Here is a 20,132-nt window from a genome sequence, read left to right on the forward strand (position 1 = left end):
AAACCATAGAGGCTATACTCCCTTAGGTGGTAAGTATTACCCAAGTTATATACACTAGTATGCAGAAATAGCATAAATCAGTTAGAAAACAGTGCAATTAGTGAAAATAACAATAGAAAGAAATTGGCCTAGTGGAGAACAAACCATATACTATAAAAATAGAATGCGAATGTCGGTTCCCCACCTAGGTAAGTGTAGTGTTTAGAGGGGAGCTGTGAGGACTAGGAAAGCTCAAATGTAAGTACCACAACCCATCCCAGTGACCAGGAAAACAGGAGTAATTCACAGTAGGTTTCCCAGAACACAAACAGAGAAGTAAAGAATAATAATGCAAAACCCAGAAGGGACTGCAAGACACCAACAGTGGATTCCTGGACAAGAAGACCTGTGCAAGAAGGGGACCAAGTTCAAGAAGCACAGCAGAGTCCAGTAAGGGCAGGAGCCCCTACCCACCAGGATGAAGGTGCAAAAGGTGAACCACCGGTGAAGAAGGAGAGTAAGCACTGCACCCAAGAAGACGAAGTCTGGCTCCTGGAGGATGCCGGTGATGTCCCACGCCGGAAGGAGGAGTGCAGTCGGGGTTGCGTCTTCAAGTTCTACCAACAAGCCTTGGCAAACACAAAATTTGCGGATAGCGGAAACTGGAGCTGCTGGGGAATAGGAAGGACCAGCTAGACTCTACACAGGAGGGGGAGTCAGAAGGACCCTCAGCAACACAGAGAGCCCACAGAAGCACAGGCAGCACCCACTGGAGTCCCACAGGATGGGGACATAAGAGTAACAGAAGATGCCCATGCAGCACTACGAGAAAGGCTCCTAGACCGCCAGAGAACCACTCAGGGATCTGTGCATCACAGGAAGGAGTGCTGGGGGGTAGAGCTTCAGGATGCCTGAAGATCTCAGAGGAAGGATGCCAACAAGCCTTGGCAGCAGTGAAGGACGAGGTTCAGAGGAGTACTGTCCTGCGTGGGCAGGCAAGGACTTACCTTCACCCAGGTTGGAAGAAAGGACTGTTAGGACCACTGTAGTCTATCACCTGTGATGCAGGATCCATGCAACTCAGCAGGAGAGGGGATCCATGAAGCCGATCATCATTGCAGTTGGTGCCTGCAGAAGCAGGGGAGTGACTCCTTCACTTCAAGGGAGATTCCTTCTTTCTTCTGATGCAGGCTGAAGAGCGTCTGTCCTCAGAGGATGCATGACCAGGGAAATGTTGCAGTTGCTGGAAGGAGCCAGAGATACAATGTTGCAGAATGCCTCTTGCTTCTTTGTTGCAGCTTGTGGGGTCCTAAAGAGTCCAGATGCAGTTTTGTTGGTCAGAATTCTTGCAATCTGAATCTGAGGAACCACCCAAAGGAGGGACCCTAGATAGCCCTGAAAGGGGGATTGGTCACCTAGCTGAGTGACCACCTATCAGGACAGGCTGTGATGTCACTTGCTGGTGGTGGCCACTCAGATGCTCCCAGAGTTCCCAGCCAACCTTGAATCCAAGATGACAAAACCCAGAGACCCTCTGGAGGAGCTCTGAGCACCACCCCTGGGGTGGTGATGGACAACGGAATGGTCACTCCCCTTTCCTTTGTCCAGTTTCACGCCAGAGCAGGGACTGGTGGTCCGTGAACCAATGTAGACTGGTTTATGCAACAAGAGCCCCAAATGTGCCCTTCAAAGCATTTCCAGTGGCTTGGGGAGGCTACCCTCCTCTCCCAAAGTAAATCCTTTGTTCTGTCTTCCTGGGCTTGAGCTTCTCAAGCAACAGGAGGGCAGAAACCTGTCTGGGAGGTGGCTGCAATTTGGGCTGCCTGGAAACCCTCCAAAGGCTGTAATGGCAATACAAGAGTCCTCTAAGGAGCCCCCAGAGTGGACGGAATCATACAATAAATGCCAAACATGCTTATGTTTGGAGATACCATTATGTAGCTGGACATAAGTAGTGACCTATGTCCAGTACACGCATAAAATGGCATCCCCCCCACTCATGAAGTCTGGGAAAGTGGGCCTTGGAGTTCATGGAGGCATATCTGCTAGTACAGGGGTACCCTCACAAAAAGATACTTGGCACCCTGCCTTCTGGGCTAGAAGGCCTGCCATAGGGGTGACTTATAAGTGACCTGGTGCAGTGAACCGTGGCAGTGAAAGGGTGCTTGCACCTTTTTCATGCAGGCTGCAATGGCAGCCCTGCAGAACCCTTTGCTTGGGCAGCAAAATATATGCTGCAGCCGCTAGGTATCCCCTGGGGCCCCTATGTCCTGGGTACCTAGGTACAACATACTAGGGGAAACCCTGTACCTATTGTGGGTGAAATACAGAGTTATGGGAGAGAGAGCATAATCACTGGGGTCCTGGTTAGCAGGATCCCAGTGAACACTGTCAAACACACAGACAACAGGCAGAAAATGGGAGTAACCATGCCAAGAAAGAGGGTACTTTCCTACACCAACTCTCCCCATGTCCTTTTTCTATGGCCACTTATAAGGCGTACAAACAGCTTTCAATCCATGGGACACTGGGACACTGTTTGCCATTGTGAAACACACACATGCTTGACGGATTAATACTTGGCATTGTGCTGCAGGAAATCAGAGATAGCAGAAAAAGCAGCATAGTACTTGTACAATGTATGAAGCCATGAGTACTGGAGCCATATAAATTATTAGCCTTATTTAGGCCCATTACCAAACATTCACACATGGATTACTTCTAACGGTATAGACAGAAAGGTCAGTGTTTCTACTTACACCTTACCATGCATAATGCCCACAGACACATTGACTAATGCAATGCAGGTCTTACCAAGAAAGCGGCCTTCAAGGATTGTAACTGATTCTGTGATCAGTATATGATAGTTGGACAGACTGTGCGTGCTAATAGGGCCTCCCAGACATGGTCAGCTTGTGTTACAGAATATTGCCCCAAATAGAGACAGATACTGGTTAAGAATCACTCTAAAATTCAACAAATGTTCCCACAGGATGAACAGCTCCGAGCACATCAGAGAAGAGCTTGTCCATCCTATCACCCGAGAAACTCATCACATAAGAGAAGAGTGCACCTGCTTTAATTCATAATAAATCATCATGTCATTTCAAACAAAACTCGACTCCCGAAGAAAGAGATGGGAGGCATGACTATTGCTGCAACCAGTTTATCCACTTATATTTGCCATTATTCACACACTGATGCAGCATCAATAATATCTACATGCAACACATCCGCGGCTGTGATCACAACACAACCAACCACTGAATTCGCTACACTAGCGGTCATTCCCACACACCAATAAAATTTCAGTGACAAATAGTGGCCCCATCGGCAGTATAATGGCCCCATCGGCAGTATAATTGTAGTCTGTTTGAACATCAGCAAAGACGCTGTGGCATTAAACCAAAAAAAAGGCAAAATACAACCTGCAATTGTAAACTGTGGTGGTCGTGACAGGGGAGATAATGGCTGTCTAACGTAGACAAGGAGCGAGCGGAGGCCTCCTCATTTGGAAACTTTGTTGAATGCAGCTGCAAACTTAGAATGGGAAGCAGAACCAATACCCACCTCATCACAGGGCACAGAAGAATTGATTCAATGTCTGACTAATGTGGTGCATGGGCAGGCAACATTGCCTTAGTCTTTTGGGAAACCAATAGTGTCACTTTCCCCAATTCCAGCAAAAAAAGACAATGAGTTTGGCAGTACTAACTCTGAGTGACCAGATGGTGGAGAACCATACATCAACAAGTTCAAAAGACCCTAGGTCAGCTTTTGGAGAAACAAATAGCTTTGTCACAGTTGATGTAATTTGCTACAAGGGAAGTACCACTCCATCTGCACGATGAAACGATGGATGAGATAATCACATGCAGCACAACTACTAGGTCCTTCAGTGGAAGCTTTCCATAAAAATGAAAAACCAAGCTTCTGTAGTTCAATCCTCTTTTGTTGTTTTACAGTCGTTGTATTTGTCCTAATGTGTGGATATGGTTGTAAAGTGATAGCGGCATTTGGGGATAGTTTGGTTATTGTTTATTGCAGTTACTTTATTTTTATCATTGACAGGACTTGTTAATGGACGGCATCCCTGTCATCACAGTTGTCTTCTGGATGGATGTGTCGGTTTTCGTCTATGTGAATTTCAAACATTTGTGCTGGATTACAGACTGAACGTTCACTACTGAGACATGTGGTGTTTCATTTAACATTTTCTTAGTTGGTGTTTTTGGTATACTCAATGCAGTACCCCACCTGACTAAAATTCATGATCCCTTGGCCTTTAGCTCTGCATATAGAATCCATGGGTTATGGCAAAAGGTGCTGTTTTCAATTGAATGAAATGTATAGGTCCTATAGATTGATATATTTTGGCAATTTAAGCAGGGCTAATCCAATTGGTTTTCAAGCTACCAGTTTACTCGTAGAAGTAATCTATTTATTACATATGAAGAATATTGTGTGGGGGAATTATCTCATGATTTATTTACCTACTTCATTTATCCCATGCCTCGATATTTTTTACTGCATTCAATGTTGCCCATGTGTGGTCTTCTACCTTTATTTGTGGTTACAAGTTTTTACATGCTGCCTTTCCCAACATGCAATAATGAGGCAGTAAAGGCTTAAGTATTAATGCATGTTTCTCTAGCATTTAAAAAAGTGTTTTCTGTGAATAATTAAGCCATATTTTCAATTTTCTGAAGGTGCTGATTACTACTGGTGGTATGCTGTTCAATTCTGAGCTACAGGCATGGGTACTTAATTCAATAAACAGGATTTTAACCTAAACATCTTGTGGGCAATAATTGGCAGCCAGAGCTCTAATCTCACTTAACTCAGTACAAATAAACAGTCCAATTGTACGTGCTTCACATTTAGATTAAACATGGAAGGTCTGGCAAACAAAAGTAGTTAATGACAGCATTCTCAGCATTCTGATAGGTTGAGCCAACCTTGGTCTTCCATGCAATAGTCCAATGTTGGTTCATAGCTGTGACTGCAGTAATATTTACTTTTATTCCTGAGTAATAATTGAATGTTATGTGCAAGATATCAACTGCTAAGGCAGTAGACTTTAAGGCCCATATTTATACTTTTTTTGCGACGCATTTGCGCCGCTTTTTGACGCAAAAATGGCGCAAACTTACAAAATACAATTGTATTTTGCAAGTTTTCGCCGTTTTTGCGTCAAAAAATGACGCAAATGCGGCGCTAAAAAAGTATAAATATGGGCCTAAATGTTTTATGGCACGCACCCTTTGAGCACAATATCTTGTAGTCAGGGCCCCCTCATCTTCTGAAGGTGGCAGATGGAGTTGAGGGTAAGGAGGCTTACTATATCGCCAGTACATTGGGAATTCCATTGGTCTAAAAGTCCCATCCTTGTTTCCTCATCGTAGGCAAATATAAACCTCCTAGGAAAATTGTTATCATGACCCTTCTCTACAAAGTCCTATCGTCAAACCTGTAAATTTCCACCCAAAGTCAATCTACTAAGTTCTCACCTTGCCAAAGCCCTACCTCTACTTCATCTGCAAAGCACCTCTCAGATGCCACCTGTGAAGCCGTATCCAGGCCCCATTTTACAAAGCATTTTTCACAAAGCCCCAACTATTCAACCACAATGTTCTTATTAAGATCCCATAAATTCATGCACAATCTTATTTGTCCACTGGCTTCCTTTGCAATTATAAGAGCTGTTAGCCATTTTGCACATTCAGTCAGTTCTATGACATCGTTCTGCTCCAAATCATTTAATTCTTTGGCAACGTATTCCTTAACACTTAAGGCAATGTTGCTTACCTTATAAGTACAAGTTTAGTATCTCCCTTCAACACAATCTTGTACATAAGTCTCTTTAATTTGACAACAGTCCCAGGGAAAAAAACGTGTGGAAAGTGATTCTGGATCTTCTCATCCATTCCTAGTTCTAACTCCTGCAATAATACTTGATCCTTGATGTTAGGATTTGAATTATGCTCAAAGACCTTTGATCAATCCAGCACAGAACAGGAGATGCATTTTCATCAACATACAATTTACCTGTCATTTTCGTCTGTTTGAACTCAACACTTAAAGATCTGTATCCTAACATGGGAATATTCTATCTTGTGAAGGTCACAGGATAAATATCAGTTTTCACCAATCTGTTTCTATCACATTCACAAATTTATCTTCCCACACAGACCTATCCACAATAGTGTACGGTGACCCAGAATCGACCACAATTAGGATGTCAACCCCCCCAAGCCTCATGAAACATTAGACTGAAAACGCTGCGACATTGGTATCACAGTCACACATCTCCACTAATTGGAGTAGTATAAAAATGATGGTGCTCAAAATACTACAATACACCTGTTGCCAAGGTCTGTGTGTCTAGATCAGAGAGAACAAGAAAAAGTAGAAGAGCACTCTTACATTATGTTTCAAATAGTTTTTTCTAAAAAACTAAGGTCCATGATATATACTCATACAATCCCTATAAAATATGTCACATTTAAGAGAAGTACAGAAGTTAATATAATAGAAGAATAAAGCATTCAAGAAAATGTTTTTTTTTAAATGAAGAATATGTTTTTACTCAGCAAAAGATTATTTCACATATAAATTATAAACATATACAATGTATACAGCAGCAAAAACAAAATTATTATGTTATCAGCCTTGATCAGAGAGAATTCCAACTGACATGTGTTTTATCCCATTTTAGAGACTTTTTCAGGGTTAAATGTAAGTCAAATCAATTTGAAATCAGGTCCTTGCAATCATTAGATCAAGGAACTGTCAACATCAATGGAACTTTAACCCAATGCCAAGTTGGGTACCTCCTGGATCTAATGTTCCTTTACTCTAATAAGAGTGCTAAAGAAAGTGCCCTCCAACGTTAAGATATGGTCCATAAATAATCTGAGTCTGGTATGAAAACGTGTATGGTGTAGGTTTAAAAATATACGGCTACCAAAAAGTAGGCTTTTATCAACAGTGAAAATAAGACCTTTGAAAGGGAAAGGACTCTGATAAGTCCATATAAAATACCTTATTCTCACAGGTGTGCCTAGCAACCCAACCATGTTTTCTAAAGTGCAGAGAACTCATCAAGGGCATTCACCTCATTCACCTCCAGCTAACCACCTTAGATCCCCTTCGTACAACCCTTGCATCCTACACAGGAAATCTTGAGATTGGTTGGATTGGGAAGATATGGTGACCTTTATAGATCTGCCCCTTGGTGACCAAATGTAGCCAGTTCCAGGTCATAGTGTATCAAAGGACAATTTCCAGGACACAGACTTGGGGCCTTTTAGAAATGTGGTCTTTCGTCAGCAGAGGTATACAGTCTTGTCCAAATAGGGACCACAATCCTAGTCAGGGTAAGTCACACACAATCCAAATTATCCTGTACCCACCCTCTGATAGCTTGGCACTGAGCAGTCAGGCTTAGCTTAGAAGGCAATTTGTAAAGTAATTGTGCAATAATTCATACAGTAACACAGTGAAAACACCACAGAAATACACCACACATGTTTAGAGAAATAGAAGATATGTATCTGGTTAAATTAAGGTCAAAACGATAAAGATTCAATAAGCACAAGTTGAGATATCACTTTTGGTAGTTTAAAAAGAGTCTTAAATCTTAGAATCAACAGTCTCTTGTTTGGACAAAGTACCTGGTTTGCATCAAAATTACCACGCGTGGAGGCTGCAGAGGAGAAGTGTGGAAAAATAAGGCGTGCATCGGATTTTCAAACGCGGCACAGGCGATGCGTTGTTTCTTTCCATGCTGCAAGGGACTTTGCAGCGATTGCAAGTACGCAGACTTGGCTCCTCACTGCGATGCAGGGATCTCTGGATGCCCGGGGACAATGCAGGGAAAATCCTGGGAGTGCAGCAAGAAGTCACAGGCGCTGCTTCGATCTGTTAGGCGTAGTGTCTAATTTTCTGTCACACAGCAGGAGCTGCGTTGATTCTTTAGTCAGGAAGTCAGGCTGCGTCGTTACGGCTCGGCTGTACAATGATTTTCTCTTCACAGGGCAGGCTGTGCGTCATTTCCTGCAGGCTGTGCATCAATTCTCGGTGAACAAGGAGTTTCCTTGAAGACATGAAGTCTTTTTGGCCTTGAGACTTCAGAAAACATGAGGCAAGTTCAATCCAAGCCCTCGGAGGGCACTTCTCAGCAAAGTCAAAGGGCAGCAGGGCAACAGATGAGCAGCAGTCCTTCACAGAAAAGCAGTCCAAATGAGTCCTTTGGGCAGCCAGGCAGTTCCTATTGACAGGTTGCAGGTTTAGGTCCAGACTTGTCTGAGTTGGTGGGGTCAGAGATCCAGTTTATATACTTAAAAATGCCTTTGAATTGGGGGAGACTTCAAAGAATGGTTTTGAAGTGCACAAGTTCCCCTTTCAGTACAGATACGACTGCCAGGGTCCCAGTAGGGGGTTTGGCAGTACATTGTGTGCGGCATACCACTAGCCTTTGAAATGTAAGTGTCAGGCCCTCCACCCTTCCAGCACAGGAAGACCCATTCAATATGCAGATGAGTGCAGATGTGCCTGAGTATCCTGTGTTTGTGATTGTCTGGGTGAAATGCACAAGGGAGCTGTCAATCACCCCAGCACAGACGTGGATTGGAGACAGGCTGTAAGGCACAGATGGATTTTAAGTGAGGAGAAATGCTCACTTTCTAAAATTGGCATTTCTAAAATAGTAGTATAAAATTTAACCTCACTAGTAAGTAGAATTTTCTATTGTCATTCTGGCCATGCTAAATGTAACCTGGCTATCCCTTTCTGATCAGAATCTACCACTCAAACAGGATCTGAGGGTAGCCCTAATGCTATCCTATGAAACGAGCAGGCCTCATAGTAGTGGAAAATTAATTTAGGAATTGTCCACTACCAGGACACATAAAACACACATGTACATGTCCTGCCTTTGTCTACATAGCATCCTGCCATATGGGTCACCTGGGGCCTACCTTAGAGGTGACATATGTAGAAAAAGGGGAGTTTAAGCCTTCACAAGTACTTTTAAATGCCATGTCGAAGTGGCAGTGAAGCTGCACACGCAGGTCTTGCAATAGCAGGCCTGAGACATGGTTAAGGGCCTACTTATGTGGGTGGCACAACCAGTGCTGCAGGCCCACTAGTAGCATTTAATTTACAGGCCCTAGGCACATGTAGTGCACTTTACTAAGGATTTACAAGCGAATCAAATTTGCCAATTTGTTATGAACCAATGTTGCCATGTTTGTAGCGAGAGAGCATATGCACTTTAGCACTGGTTAGCAGTGGCAAAGTGCGCAGAGTCCTAAACGCAGCAAAAACAGTGTCAGAAAAGTGGAGGGAGGCAGGCAAAAAGTTGGTGAATGACCACTCTAAGGCTGTCAGGTTTAACAGGGCTTGATTTAGATATTGGCTGATGTCCCAACCGCTGGAATATAAATCCCATTATAGCCTATTTGATTTAGATTTCAGCTAAAGGGATATCCATCATTGTTGTGATGAAGTAACCCATCCTCCAATATCTAACTCAGGCTCTTAATCATAGGCAAAGCACAATATTTTAAATCGTCTTGTTTCTTTAAATGTTATTATACACTCCCCTGGTGCTCTCCCTCATTCCATCTGATCAATGATGCCCATATCTGCTATTTTTCTGAAGTGTTATTCATATCAATTTAATGAGTTTGCATGACATAGATTTGATTTTAGAGTGGGATAACTTTGTTATCCATTTTCTGCAAATCTCCCTTCTTGTCAACAGAACTAGATAAAACAATAACTTAATGTGTCCTTACTTAACTTTATGTGGGGTTCTCCCAAACATTACTATTTCCAAGCTTATCTTGATATTCACTTGCAGGATTCCCATAGTATCCCAATATTGTTGAATACTGGGGTATCCATAAACATATGGATGTCATCCACCTTTTTGAGGACACACTTTGGGCAGGCTGCTGGATGTCCTCTCCTCAGCTTCTACGCCTTTTTCGGCACCCAGTAGTCCATGGGGGGGAAAAATGGTTCCTTTTTAAATTTGCAGGTTTTGCCATGCTGCAAAGGTGCACATTGATACTTGCCAGATATGTTGCGTCTACAGCCTTTGCAGGAATCCTTCCCATAGCATCTCCAGTAGATCGAAGTCCACATCAATGACCGCCGACATCAACCAGTAGCATTATGAGATCTCTTTCTTTCACAGTTGCCCCTTCATCAGGTGTTCTTCCAACTAATTTGTGTTTCTCCACCTCAGTCTTCACATTTGCATTGTCTTGTTCTGGGGATTGCAGTAGTTTATGTTTGGTGCAGAGTGGGAGAAACTGATTGAGTAGCATCCTGATGAGGAAGGCCAGATGGAAAAACAGATATTTGCAAAATCTGAAGCTATTTTACTAAACAGCCACCAGGTTTACTCATTAATCAGTTTGTTTGTTGCAGGCCTAAAAAGATTAGTTTGTTTCTGGGAAAATATCACATTTTGTGTTTGTTCCTAAAATCTCATCAATTTGCATGCTAACTGTAAAATCATACATTGAATTCACTCTGACAAAGTACTAGAGCACTGGCTTAACAAAACGTAAAGGGGCCCCACTGCATAGAACCCTCTGGGCTCACTCAGGAGCTCTCAGGCCAGGCTACTGTGCTGAATGGTCCCCCTAGATCTCTGGACCCCTGAACCAGAGGGGTTGTGGGGGCCTTTGTTAAGCTACTCTACCAGATCACAAAACATTTTTGGCTGGCTGTATTGCATGTCCTTCCCCAGTCATAGGTAAGGAAGTCCTTAGTACAAACACCTTTAACCACAGCTTCATGAAATCTGCTTTGTGGAGGTGATAGTGTGCAAAAGTAAAATCTAGACATTTAAACAGACATTGCAGTGAAGGGACAGCAGCACCACAAAAACAATTCACAGTATTACAATAACAGTAATGAAGCACAATTTCACAATGCAAACATTTTAACAACTAGCATACTATACAGTACGCAAACAAAAAGTAAACAAATAACAAACCCATGACTTCACAATGACAACACAAATTTACCAATACAGCACTGCAACACAGCATAACAGTAAACACAAGGAATATGAAAGGACAATTACATATAAACACACAACCACAAATGTGGAAGTGCATTTCTGTGTGGTTGTGTTGTCAATTGGAGCTTTTGGGTTGAAGTTTTAGATTATTGTGGTGTGTTGTTGTGGTCAATTATTTTTGATTGTGTTTCATTTTATTATGGTGGTATTGTTGCACTGTATTATGGAGTTGTGTTGTTGCTGTACTGTGGTTGTTGCATTGTGTTTCATTGTTCTGTTTTGCTCTGTCAATTTTTAGTTTTTGGGATATTTTGCTTTCTGTTGTGTTGTGTTGTACTCTATAGTTTCAGCCAAAAGAATGCCCTTGGGTGTCCACCCAAGACCCACATTTATTTACATTTTCAGTGACAAATGCCAATTTACCACTGTGTAAGGTGGTAGCCTACTGCTGCTCGAGTTCTTCAAAAATATAAGGCAGCAGTCAGCCAAAATCTGAGGCAGAGGCAGTTTTAAGTACACACTTTATGGACTTCAGCCACACAAGTTGGATTACATTGACTACATTGGTGGAAAACTGCACCACCATTTATAGATTACATTGAATACAGTGATGCTGGTGCAATTTTGCAATGATATTTACAGTGCCTCAGAAGTGAAGAATCAACAGCTGTTACAAATGAACAAAGCAAAACACGCTTTTCACTAAATGGTCTGTCTACATACATGTAATCCAATCTACAAATTGCACAGTCGAAATTTATATAAAGCTGACCATGTTGTGTTTATTGAAACTGTTTTGCTATCACAGAAATATGTGCAACAGTCATGTGTTTTTTACTTTGCCATAAAGTTTGGACATGAAAGAATGAGGAATCAACAAAGCCTGCATCATAGTTAATATCCAAGTCTCTTTGGCCCAGTTTGGCTGTCATAAAAATGATAAATTGACATTGAATGTGGCCTACATCCACGCGTTGCATGGACGCTCATGGGTCTGAGGTAAGAAATGCATTGCCATTTTTTGTTTTGTAGCCTACAGCCATATTAACAAAGACTGTGGGTGTACAGCAGGCATTTGAAAATGTTATTTGTAAGCCCAGGAAACATCTGCATTATGAAAGAGACAGACAAATGTGACAGCAGATACGTGAACAGTCCCTATTGTAATGTTTTTTTGTGTTAGTATACATTTATGGCTAATGCAGATTTACCTTAAATAAATGAAAGGCAGGAGGCGTTTGACAAAGCAGGAACAGCATGTTTAATGAAACGCAACTGCAGAGAGTCTGCGTACATAGTAAGGGTCTGATGACTGTCTCCTAAAGTTCCAGAGTTTTGAGCATCTTTTTATTCATTGTCTTGAGGTGCAATAAAACAATTGAATACATTCTTTGAAAAAATGTATCCTGGCCAAGTCACAAGGCTATAAATCTGACCATCTGATAAAGTGTACAGGTGGGTTTTGACCTTGCGTTGACATAGTGTGGGCCAGTAGACAACATGTCCAGATGTCCGGCATGGGGAGCATGTGATCACTGCATGTAGTGTGTGTGGTGTGTTCATATTGGCTATGTGTTCCTAACCTCATGTGGCACCTAACTTTATGGTGTTTTGAGAACTCATACCCCTCTGGCCAATAGTTTTTTTATTGGGGGGCAATTTCCTAGGACCTTTGTGGTGTTGCTGCTTTTCTGGGGAAGCGATCTGGGTCTTTCCTGTTTTGCACATTTGTCTATGGGGTACGTGTCACCCCCCCCCCATGATATGTCAAACTGTTGCTTGAGGCCTGGGGCTTGCCTGACCACGTACTTCTGGCTCAGGGTTGACAGGGAGGTCATGTCGGGTAGAATCAACAATTGCAAAGCAAGTTCGTTATTCTGCTAGCACATATCATGGTGTACATTGACATTGGTTTTATGCATAGTAACACATTTGATCCCTGTATAATGTGAAAGAGACCTTCCCTTATTTCCTTGAAAGAGAAGTGGCCTAGAGCAAATGAGGCAACACCATTGCACTTTCCTCTGTGCCACATTACTTTTGCTGCTGCAGTGCCAAAGAGGCTCTCCGTAGGGACATTAGCAAGGAAGTAGCACATAGTGAGTGCACCTCTGGAATATACCTCCTTAGCGGGGTCATGGCTGGTCCCAGTCTACAAGCACTGCTGCGCTGTCGTATACACCTCCCTAGAGGGGACGTGGCTGGTTCCAGTCTGCAAGCAATCGAGGCTAGGAGATTAAAGAACCATAATTCCGTGTTTCACTGCTGCACTCTCGCCATCAGTGCTCTCAGCAGTGCCGGACACTCAAATCAAGATAAACCAAGTGTGGGATTGAATACAGTGTCATACAATGGCACGTTGACTTAGTTTTTTATATGTACAGAAATTATATCTTCTCCCTTTTCACATGCTACACCAGCTACTGATTAGGAAATATAGTAATACAGGCATCAGAAGTTTTTATAATTGAGGTATTTGAAAGGGTAATCTTTCTACTAAACTGATGTTTCTTATAATCATTTCTCATACAGGTATCTTCACCTCCTTCAACATCACTTGGCAATATTTATATCTGAATATTTTAGGCCATAAAAGGAGATAGGATACATAGGCCCATAATTGTACTTTTTTTAGTGCCGCATTTGTGTCATTTTTTTACTCTAAATCGGCGTAAACTTACAAAATGCAATTGTATTTTGTAAGTTCACGCCGATGTTACATCAAAAAACAACGGAAATGTGGGGCTAAAAAAGTAGGAATATGGGCCATAGTCTTTATGGAAATATTTAGATACCATGTACAATTTATTTGCATTTCCTAGGTAAGTAAACAGATGCATATTTGCTATGGATAAAAAAAATCTAGCAACTGGTTTTTAAATATTGCCACTAGCTAACTCTAGTATCTCTTAGTAACAATGGCCTTATTGAGAGATTTCAGGATTAAACAATGCTAAAACCTCAGTCGCTTTTGTAAACTTTAACAAAAAAAAACTGTCAGTTGCTTTAGAAACTGTGTTAGGATTTTGTTTTTTCAGGTAAAATGGATACTTTCTTCCTCTTGGAATGCTCCATACACGGAAAAAGAAGATTTTTTGATGCCTTTTCCTGTAATTTAGTTCCACCATTAGGAGTCACCCAACAGCTTGTGCTTTCACTCACCACACAGATGCACTGAAGCCCAACAGTTGAAATTGTGTCTGAGATGTATACTTTAATAGTTTGTCTTTTGTGTATAACTCAATTATAAGTCATTTGGGTCCTTCATATATTAAGAATTGTAAACCTGTAACTAAATGACAGACGGATTCATTAAGCTTCAAGCAGTTCCGTGATATCAAAGAGGAGATCACTGAAACCTGTGAACCTGTAGGATGTTACTGCAAATTTAATCAAATACAAATACCCACAACACACAATTAATGGCCCATATTGCTTTTATGAATAATAAGCATGTGCTTTTGACAGTACAAATCATGCAATGAAATCAACAAGAAAGGAACGGCTAAATTGGAGAAATCGCATATTCCTGTGTGAATGTAGAACATTTCAGGGCAAAATACTACAGATACCTGGTAAGCCAGTTAGTTGTTACTCTGTCATTTTTCAGTGAGGTAAAGTTGGACAAAGTAAACAGCCACAGCCTTTCCTGACTTTGTTACCACCATAAAGAGGGTCTTTCAGGCTGAGCAAAAGTCATCCTTACAGACACTTTTTATCCTCAGGTCAGGCAGCCAGGAGCTAGACATGAAAAATGCTCCTGGCTGCCTGAGCTGAACTTTTCTGGACTGAAGAAGTCACAGGTCCAGTGGGCGTGACCTTTTCAGCCTGGCAAAGCACCTCAAAGCCCTTCTTCTCGTGACGATTGGGAAAGCCACTAATTGCCTCAAAGCTGGGCACTTCAGTTCTAATCCCTGAATTGCCCAGGGCTGAGTGTCAATTACTGACACCTCGGCACAGAATGGGGTGGGATCAGCATTCTCATTGACCCCATCCCACTCTGTGACAAGTAACTGCTGCCTTCTTTCACTGGCTGGCCTTAGGTCCCAGCCCTCCTGGGATCTCTGAGGCAGAGCGCTGTGCATGCAGATAAGTATGATTTAAATTTTTGTTGTGTTCCTGCCTGAATATTTGGGAGTGAATGTTGTGAATGGACGTGTGTGTGTGCATGCATGTCTGAATGCATAAGTGTGAGTGGGTTTTTATGTGTGTGTTTGTGCACCAACAAGCCCCCTCCCTGCTAAAAGTGCAGGCCACCACTGATGGCAATAGAGTATTTATACAAGCAGAGCATAGTGCAGTGTGAGCCAGAATAAGGATGTGTCACCTATGAGAAAATATGGGTTCAGGCCTACATTTGTAGTCTGGTATAGCTTTTAAACTTGCAAGCAGACCAGTCAAATTAACCCTTTCAGATAGGAGGGAAAGTCTAAATAATTCTTGTAGTCCACAAGGAAGGGAAGCTTAGTATTAATAAGTGGAATATGTAAGAATTTAAAGTTGGCATGTTTCTACAGTGATTAGCCCCAAATACTATTTTCACTGTGAAGTGTTACATCTGTTTCTATGAGAAAAATGCAAATACAATTCAATAGTATTTTTTTAACATTTGTTCAGAATGAGCGACTCAACCAGTATATATAATGTATATTAACAATTCAGGTAAAAGATCAACTTGCATTTTTTTATAAATACAGGAAAGGTGACTTTTATAAAGGTATATTTTTTTTGTCTCAAGAATCAATAGGTGAATTAGTACTAGCTGCACCTTCAGCTCTTCCTCCTTGATGAGTTGTGGAAACTGCTCCCATTACACAGGCTATGGATTGGGCTTTTCTCAGAAAGGAGAGTTTGGGGGGGCATCTTGAATTTAATTAACTTGAAACGGTTCCAGGGTGAAACCTACCCATTTGCTGTTAAGGGCAAAGTGAGACCTGGAAAAAAGATGGACTGTTTGATCTGAGGGCTCAGTGTCACTATCCTGGCTCCATTACCAGTGGGAAGATGGTCACAAAGTCAGTTTGGTGTGGTTGAGGGGTGGTGATCATTTCTCTTGACACACCCTGGGGTGGGTCACTAGAATCTCCAGAGGCAGAAATATTGTAGCTTATTGGATTTCACTGGTAGTGGTGAATTAAAAGATAGTTTACAGTAAAGCAACCTGAATGTGCTGCCAAAGGAGGAAGGGTTACCTCTGGGAACTTTTTGTCCATTAGTTAGGGAGTGTACAGGAGTCAACCCCACCTACTGGCCAGTGACCTGTACAAAAGTGGCACTTCCCCATCTACTCCACAGAACAATTCTGGATCTGTGTATGAACAGAAGAGGAAGAAGCTTGATGACTGGGAACTGTGTGGAGACCTGCAGTACTGGGCCTGCTATCACTTGTATCCAGGACTAAAAGGAGGACTTCTAATTCAGTTGTGTGACCCCCTGTTTCAATAGATGGACATCAAAAGCTACAAGAGGTCTATTTCCTGAAGTAGCCAGTTGAAAAGTTTAGACTGAACCATAAATGGACCCTGCTGGTGGCCTATCTGTACTGGAGGGAGTTCTAGGCCTCAAGTATACTCCTTGAAGGTCTAGGAGACTTAGGAGTGACCAAGAGGAGTAATTTAACAAAGAAAAAACATGCAGATCTTAAAAACGTTTTTGAATTTCAGATGGATTTTGGGAGCTTCAGTGGGCCAAGAAACTAAGATGTTTAATTTAGAGGGGACATCATTTGATAGAGCATGCAGACTTGCACCCACTGGGGGGTTTTCAGCTCCAAAAAGAAACTAACTCCAAACATATAAACCTCAACCAAAGGAAGGTGTGAAAAGTATCAGTCTGTAAGAAATTGGGTTCTGGTTGCCTAGGGTGGGAGCCCTGATCAAGCAGCAACCCTAATCCTTGTCAGAGTAAACCACAAGCAATTTCCAAATTAACTTGTGCTTAACCCCTAGTAGCTTGGCACAGAGCAGTCAGGTTTAACTTAGAGGCAATGTGCAAAGCATTTGTGCAACACTATAAACAGTAAATCAGTCTCACATAAAGGATCCCACACTAAGTTAGAAAAATATAATTTTCTTTAATAATTAAAGCAAGACCAAAACAACAAAATTCCAAACAGTAGGACCCGAGATATTCAATTTTAAAGGTTTCAGTCAAAATAGGTTTCAGTCAAAATAGCACCAAAAGGCATAAATTGCTATCTGGGAATAACTGCACCGGATTGGGACAAAGTCACAATTTAAGGCCTACCTTGATGGGGTGCAGGACAGCTACAGGGACCCAGTTAGGCCTGCTGAACACAGTACCTTGATCCGTGTGCATGGAGCATTGCGAGGATCTGCAAAAATACTGCACACAGCCGAAGAAGCGTGAGACTGTTGTACGAGGGCATGCGTCATCATCAAGGATCGGCTGGGCTTACAATTAGAAGTCCAGCATCAAGGATGTGGCATGCAGTCGGGCGAAGGGTCAGTTCTGCAGGATCCACAGGCTGGCAGAGCACCTTAGCCCGACTTCCAAGTGTCCAAGACTGGGATGGTACGACTTGGCAGTGTAGACTCACAGATGACAGAGCCCAGGTGCAAATGAAAGGTTGTTAGAAGTCTGCTGTGTCCCTGAGGCTTCAGATCACAAGGACAGCCAACTAGTCCTTAAAGTCACGTTGAGTTTGGAGTTCAAAAGATGAAGGTACAGTCCTTCTTATGCAGGCAGGAAGGCAGCGGGTCAGTAGAGTGACAGTCCTTCAGCAGCACAACAGTCCTTCTTCCTGGCAGAGAATCCACAGGTCCAGAAGTGTACCTAAGTGGTGCTGTCTGAGGTCCAATATTTATATACAGTTGTGCCTCAGACATGGGGAGGAGCTTCCAGAAGCATGCCTTTGAACTGCGCAGATACCTTGCCTTACTGGCTCCGGACTAAAGAGAGTATGCAGCCCTTTTTGTGGAGACAGGATACAGTCTATACATAGCTATAAGTGAGGGTAGGTTCAGCTTCACCCTCATATCAAGCCCAGGATGGCCCATCCAGTCACAGCAAAGCTCCCATTGTATGTGGCTGTCCAGGAGGAATACACGCAGCCCAACTGCAAACTGCACCTAGTCATGTGATCAGAGACAGGTTGCACACACCAAATGGCTAAGGCAAGAAAATGCCAACTTTCTAAAAATGGCATTTTTAGAATAGCAATTTAAAACCTGACTTTACCACAAGATAGAATTTTAAATTGTCATTCCTGAAACACCATACTTGAAGGGCTTACCTCTTCCCATTTAGGAATTACACTAACATGTAATAAGATAACTCCAATGTTATCCAATGTGAGAGAGAGGTCTTGCAGTAGTAAAAAATGAATTCCCTGCAAGGACATTTAAAACGGAAGAGTACATGTCCTACTTTTAAATACACTGCACCCTGTTTGAAGGACTTTCCAGGGCCTATCATAGGGTGACTTTTATGTATAAAGAGAAAAGGTTAGGGCCTGGCAAAAAAAAGAAATTGCCAGTTCGACATGACAGTTTACAACTGTCCGCACACGCTTTGCAATGGCATGTTTAAACGGTTCTCTGAGTGGGTAGCACAATAAGTGCTGCAGGCCCACTAATAGTATTTAATTCAAATGCTGCTGGATTTTCCCAGCGACGAACGGTTCCTTTGATTACAGTTATGACCACTGCCTACGCCTACTTGACACTGGGATTCCCCATTGACTGGGTAAGAATTTTAACCCTTCATTTGTTTACTTGTACTGACAAAGGAATTGGTTTTAAACAGACCGACATGGTTGATATAATTGAGCATACGGTAATGACCATCGGGGGACGATCTACCTAATAAATTATTTTTTGTGTCCATTATTATTCTATGAGTTACAATTTTATTTCATTCTGAGAAATATTTGAATTACTCAACTTGATGGCCAGTTTGGATACAACTACTTTGATATTTCTACTGGCACACATTACCCATGGTCTTAATTTTTCTAATCAGACAATGGTCTGGCTTTTCTTCTGTCTCTTTTTCACCAGATGTATTAGGAATATAAATTTGGAGAATCTCTAATTCATGATCAATCAGTAACTGAATAGGTACGTTTATGTTTAACATTCGTTGACTATCGCATGACTACACAGGTACTAAGTAGGCCCTCTACACTCGGGTATATCACAACTATCGTATTCTATATAATATCTTCTTCTCTTAACCCTTGTACACTTTTCAATACGTATTCTTTATTTGTGAGTCATGAACAAATTCCCTTGCCAGTTACTTACGTTACACCACTAGGGTTTCACTGTGGACTAGATACTTCTAAAGGACTGACTGTTGCATATACATTTATATAAGTACAAGTGAATTTTTAACTTCTTTTTAGATCTTTATTTATATTCACTTTTATGTTTTGTCACATTATCATGTTCTGTCTTTACCCTGTATTTAAGTGTTCTTTTGTATGTTTATTTTTATTACACATTATGTTCCAGCCCTGAAGAAGCCCTAGGTTAAAGGGTGGAACGCTTTGGCTGTTTTCATTTTCTGCACATTATATTGTACCAAGACCAATATGGAAGAAAATAACTAAATGGATGAAAATAAAGAGAAGACTTGATGTATTCACACTACAAGAGAATTGGACTTTCTTTACATGTAATCAGAATATTGTTCATGAGTGGTGCACCACCATTATAGTTTTAATTTGTTGTACGATTTGCTTAGTCGCCTATAAACAAAAGTGTTGTCATCCCTAAACCAGCAGTCTCGCCTAGAGGAAGAGTCCAACTACGACATGGCACCACCAATGATGGTGTTTTGGCACAAATTTACGGATGCCCTGAGTATCTCTTCCTCACATACAACAGGTACCCTAAGTACCCTTATACGGAGTCTACCGTGGTATTTGAGAAAATCCTACACTGCTGAACAGGGAGCACCTAATTAGGCTGTAGGTTGTTCAAGCTCAAACTCTTAAAAGGACTTTCTCCCAATTTGGTGTTCCATCTCTTTTCCCATCTCACAATATGGATAACGCCATTGACATTCCCAAGAATGTCAGACATGCATAAACGCTACATCTGATAGGGCACAGCTTAGGTGATGAGAGCGGGGATGTTACATT

The sequence above is a fragment of the Pleurodeles waltl genome, chromosome 4_1, assembly GCF_031143425.1.
Source record: "Pleurodeles waltl isolate 20211129_DDA chromosome 4_1, aPleWal1.hap1.20221129, whole genome shotgun sequence".
NCBI lineage: Eukaryota > Metazoa > Chordata > Amphibia > Caudata > Salamandridae > Pleurodeles > Pleurodeles waltl.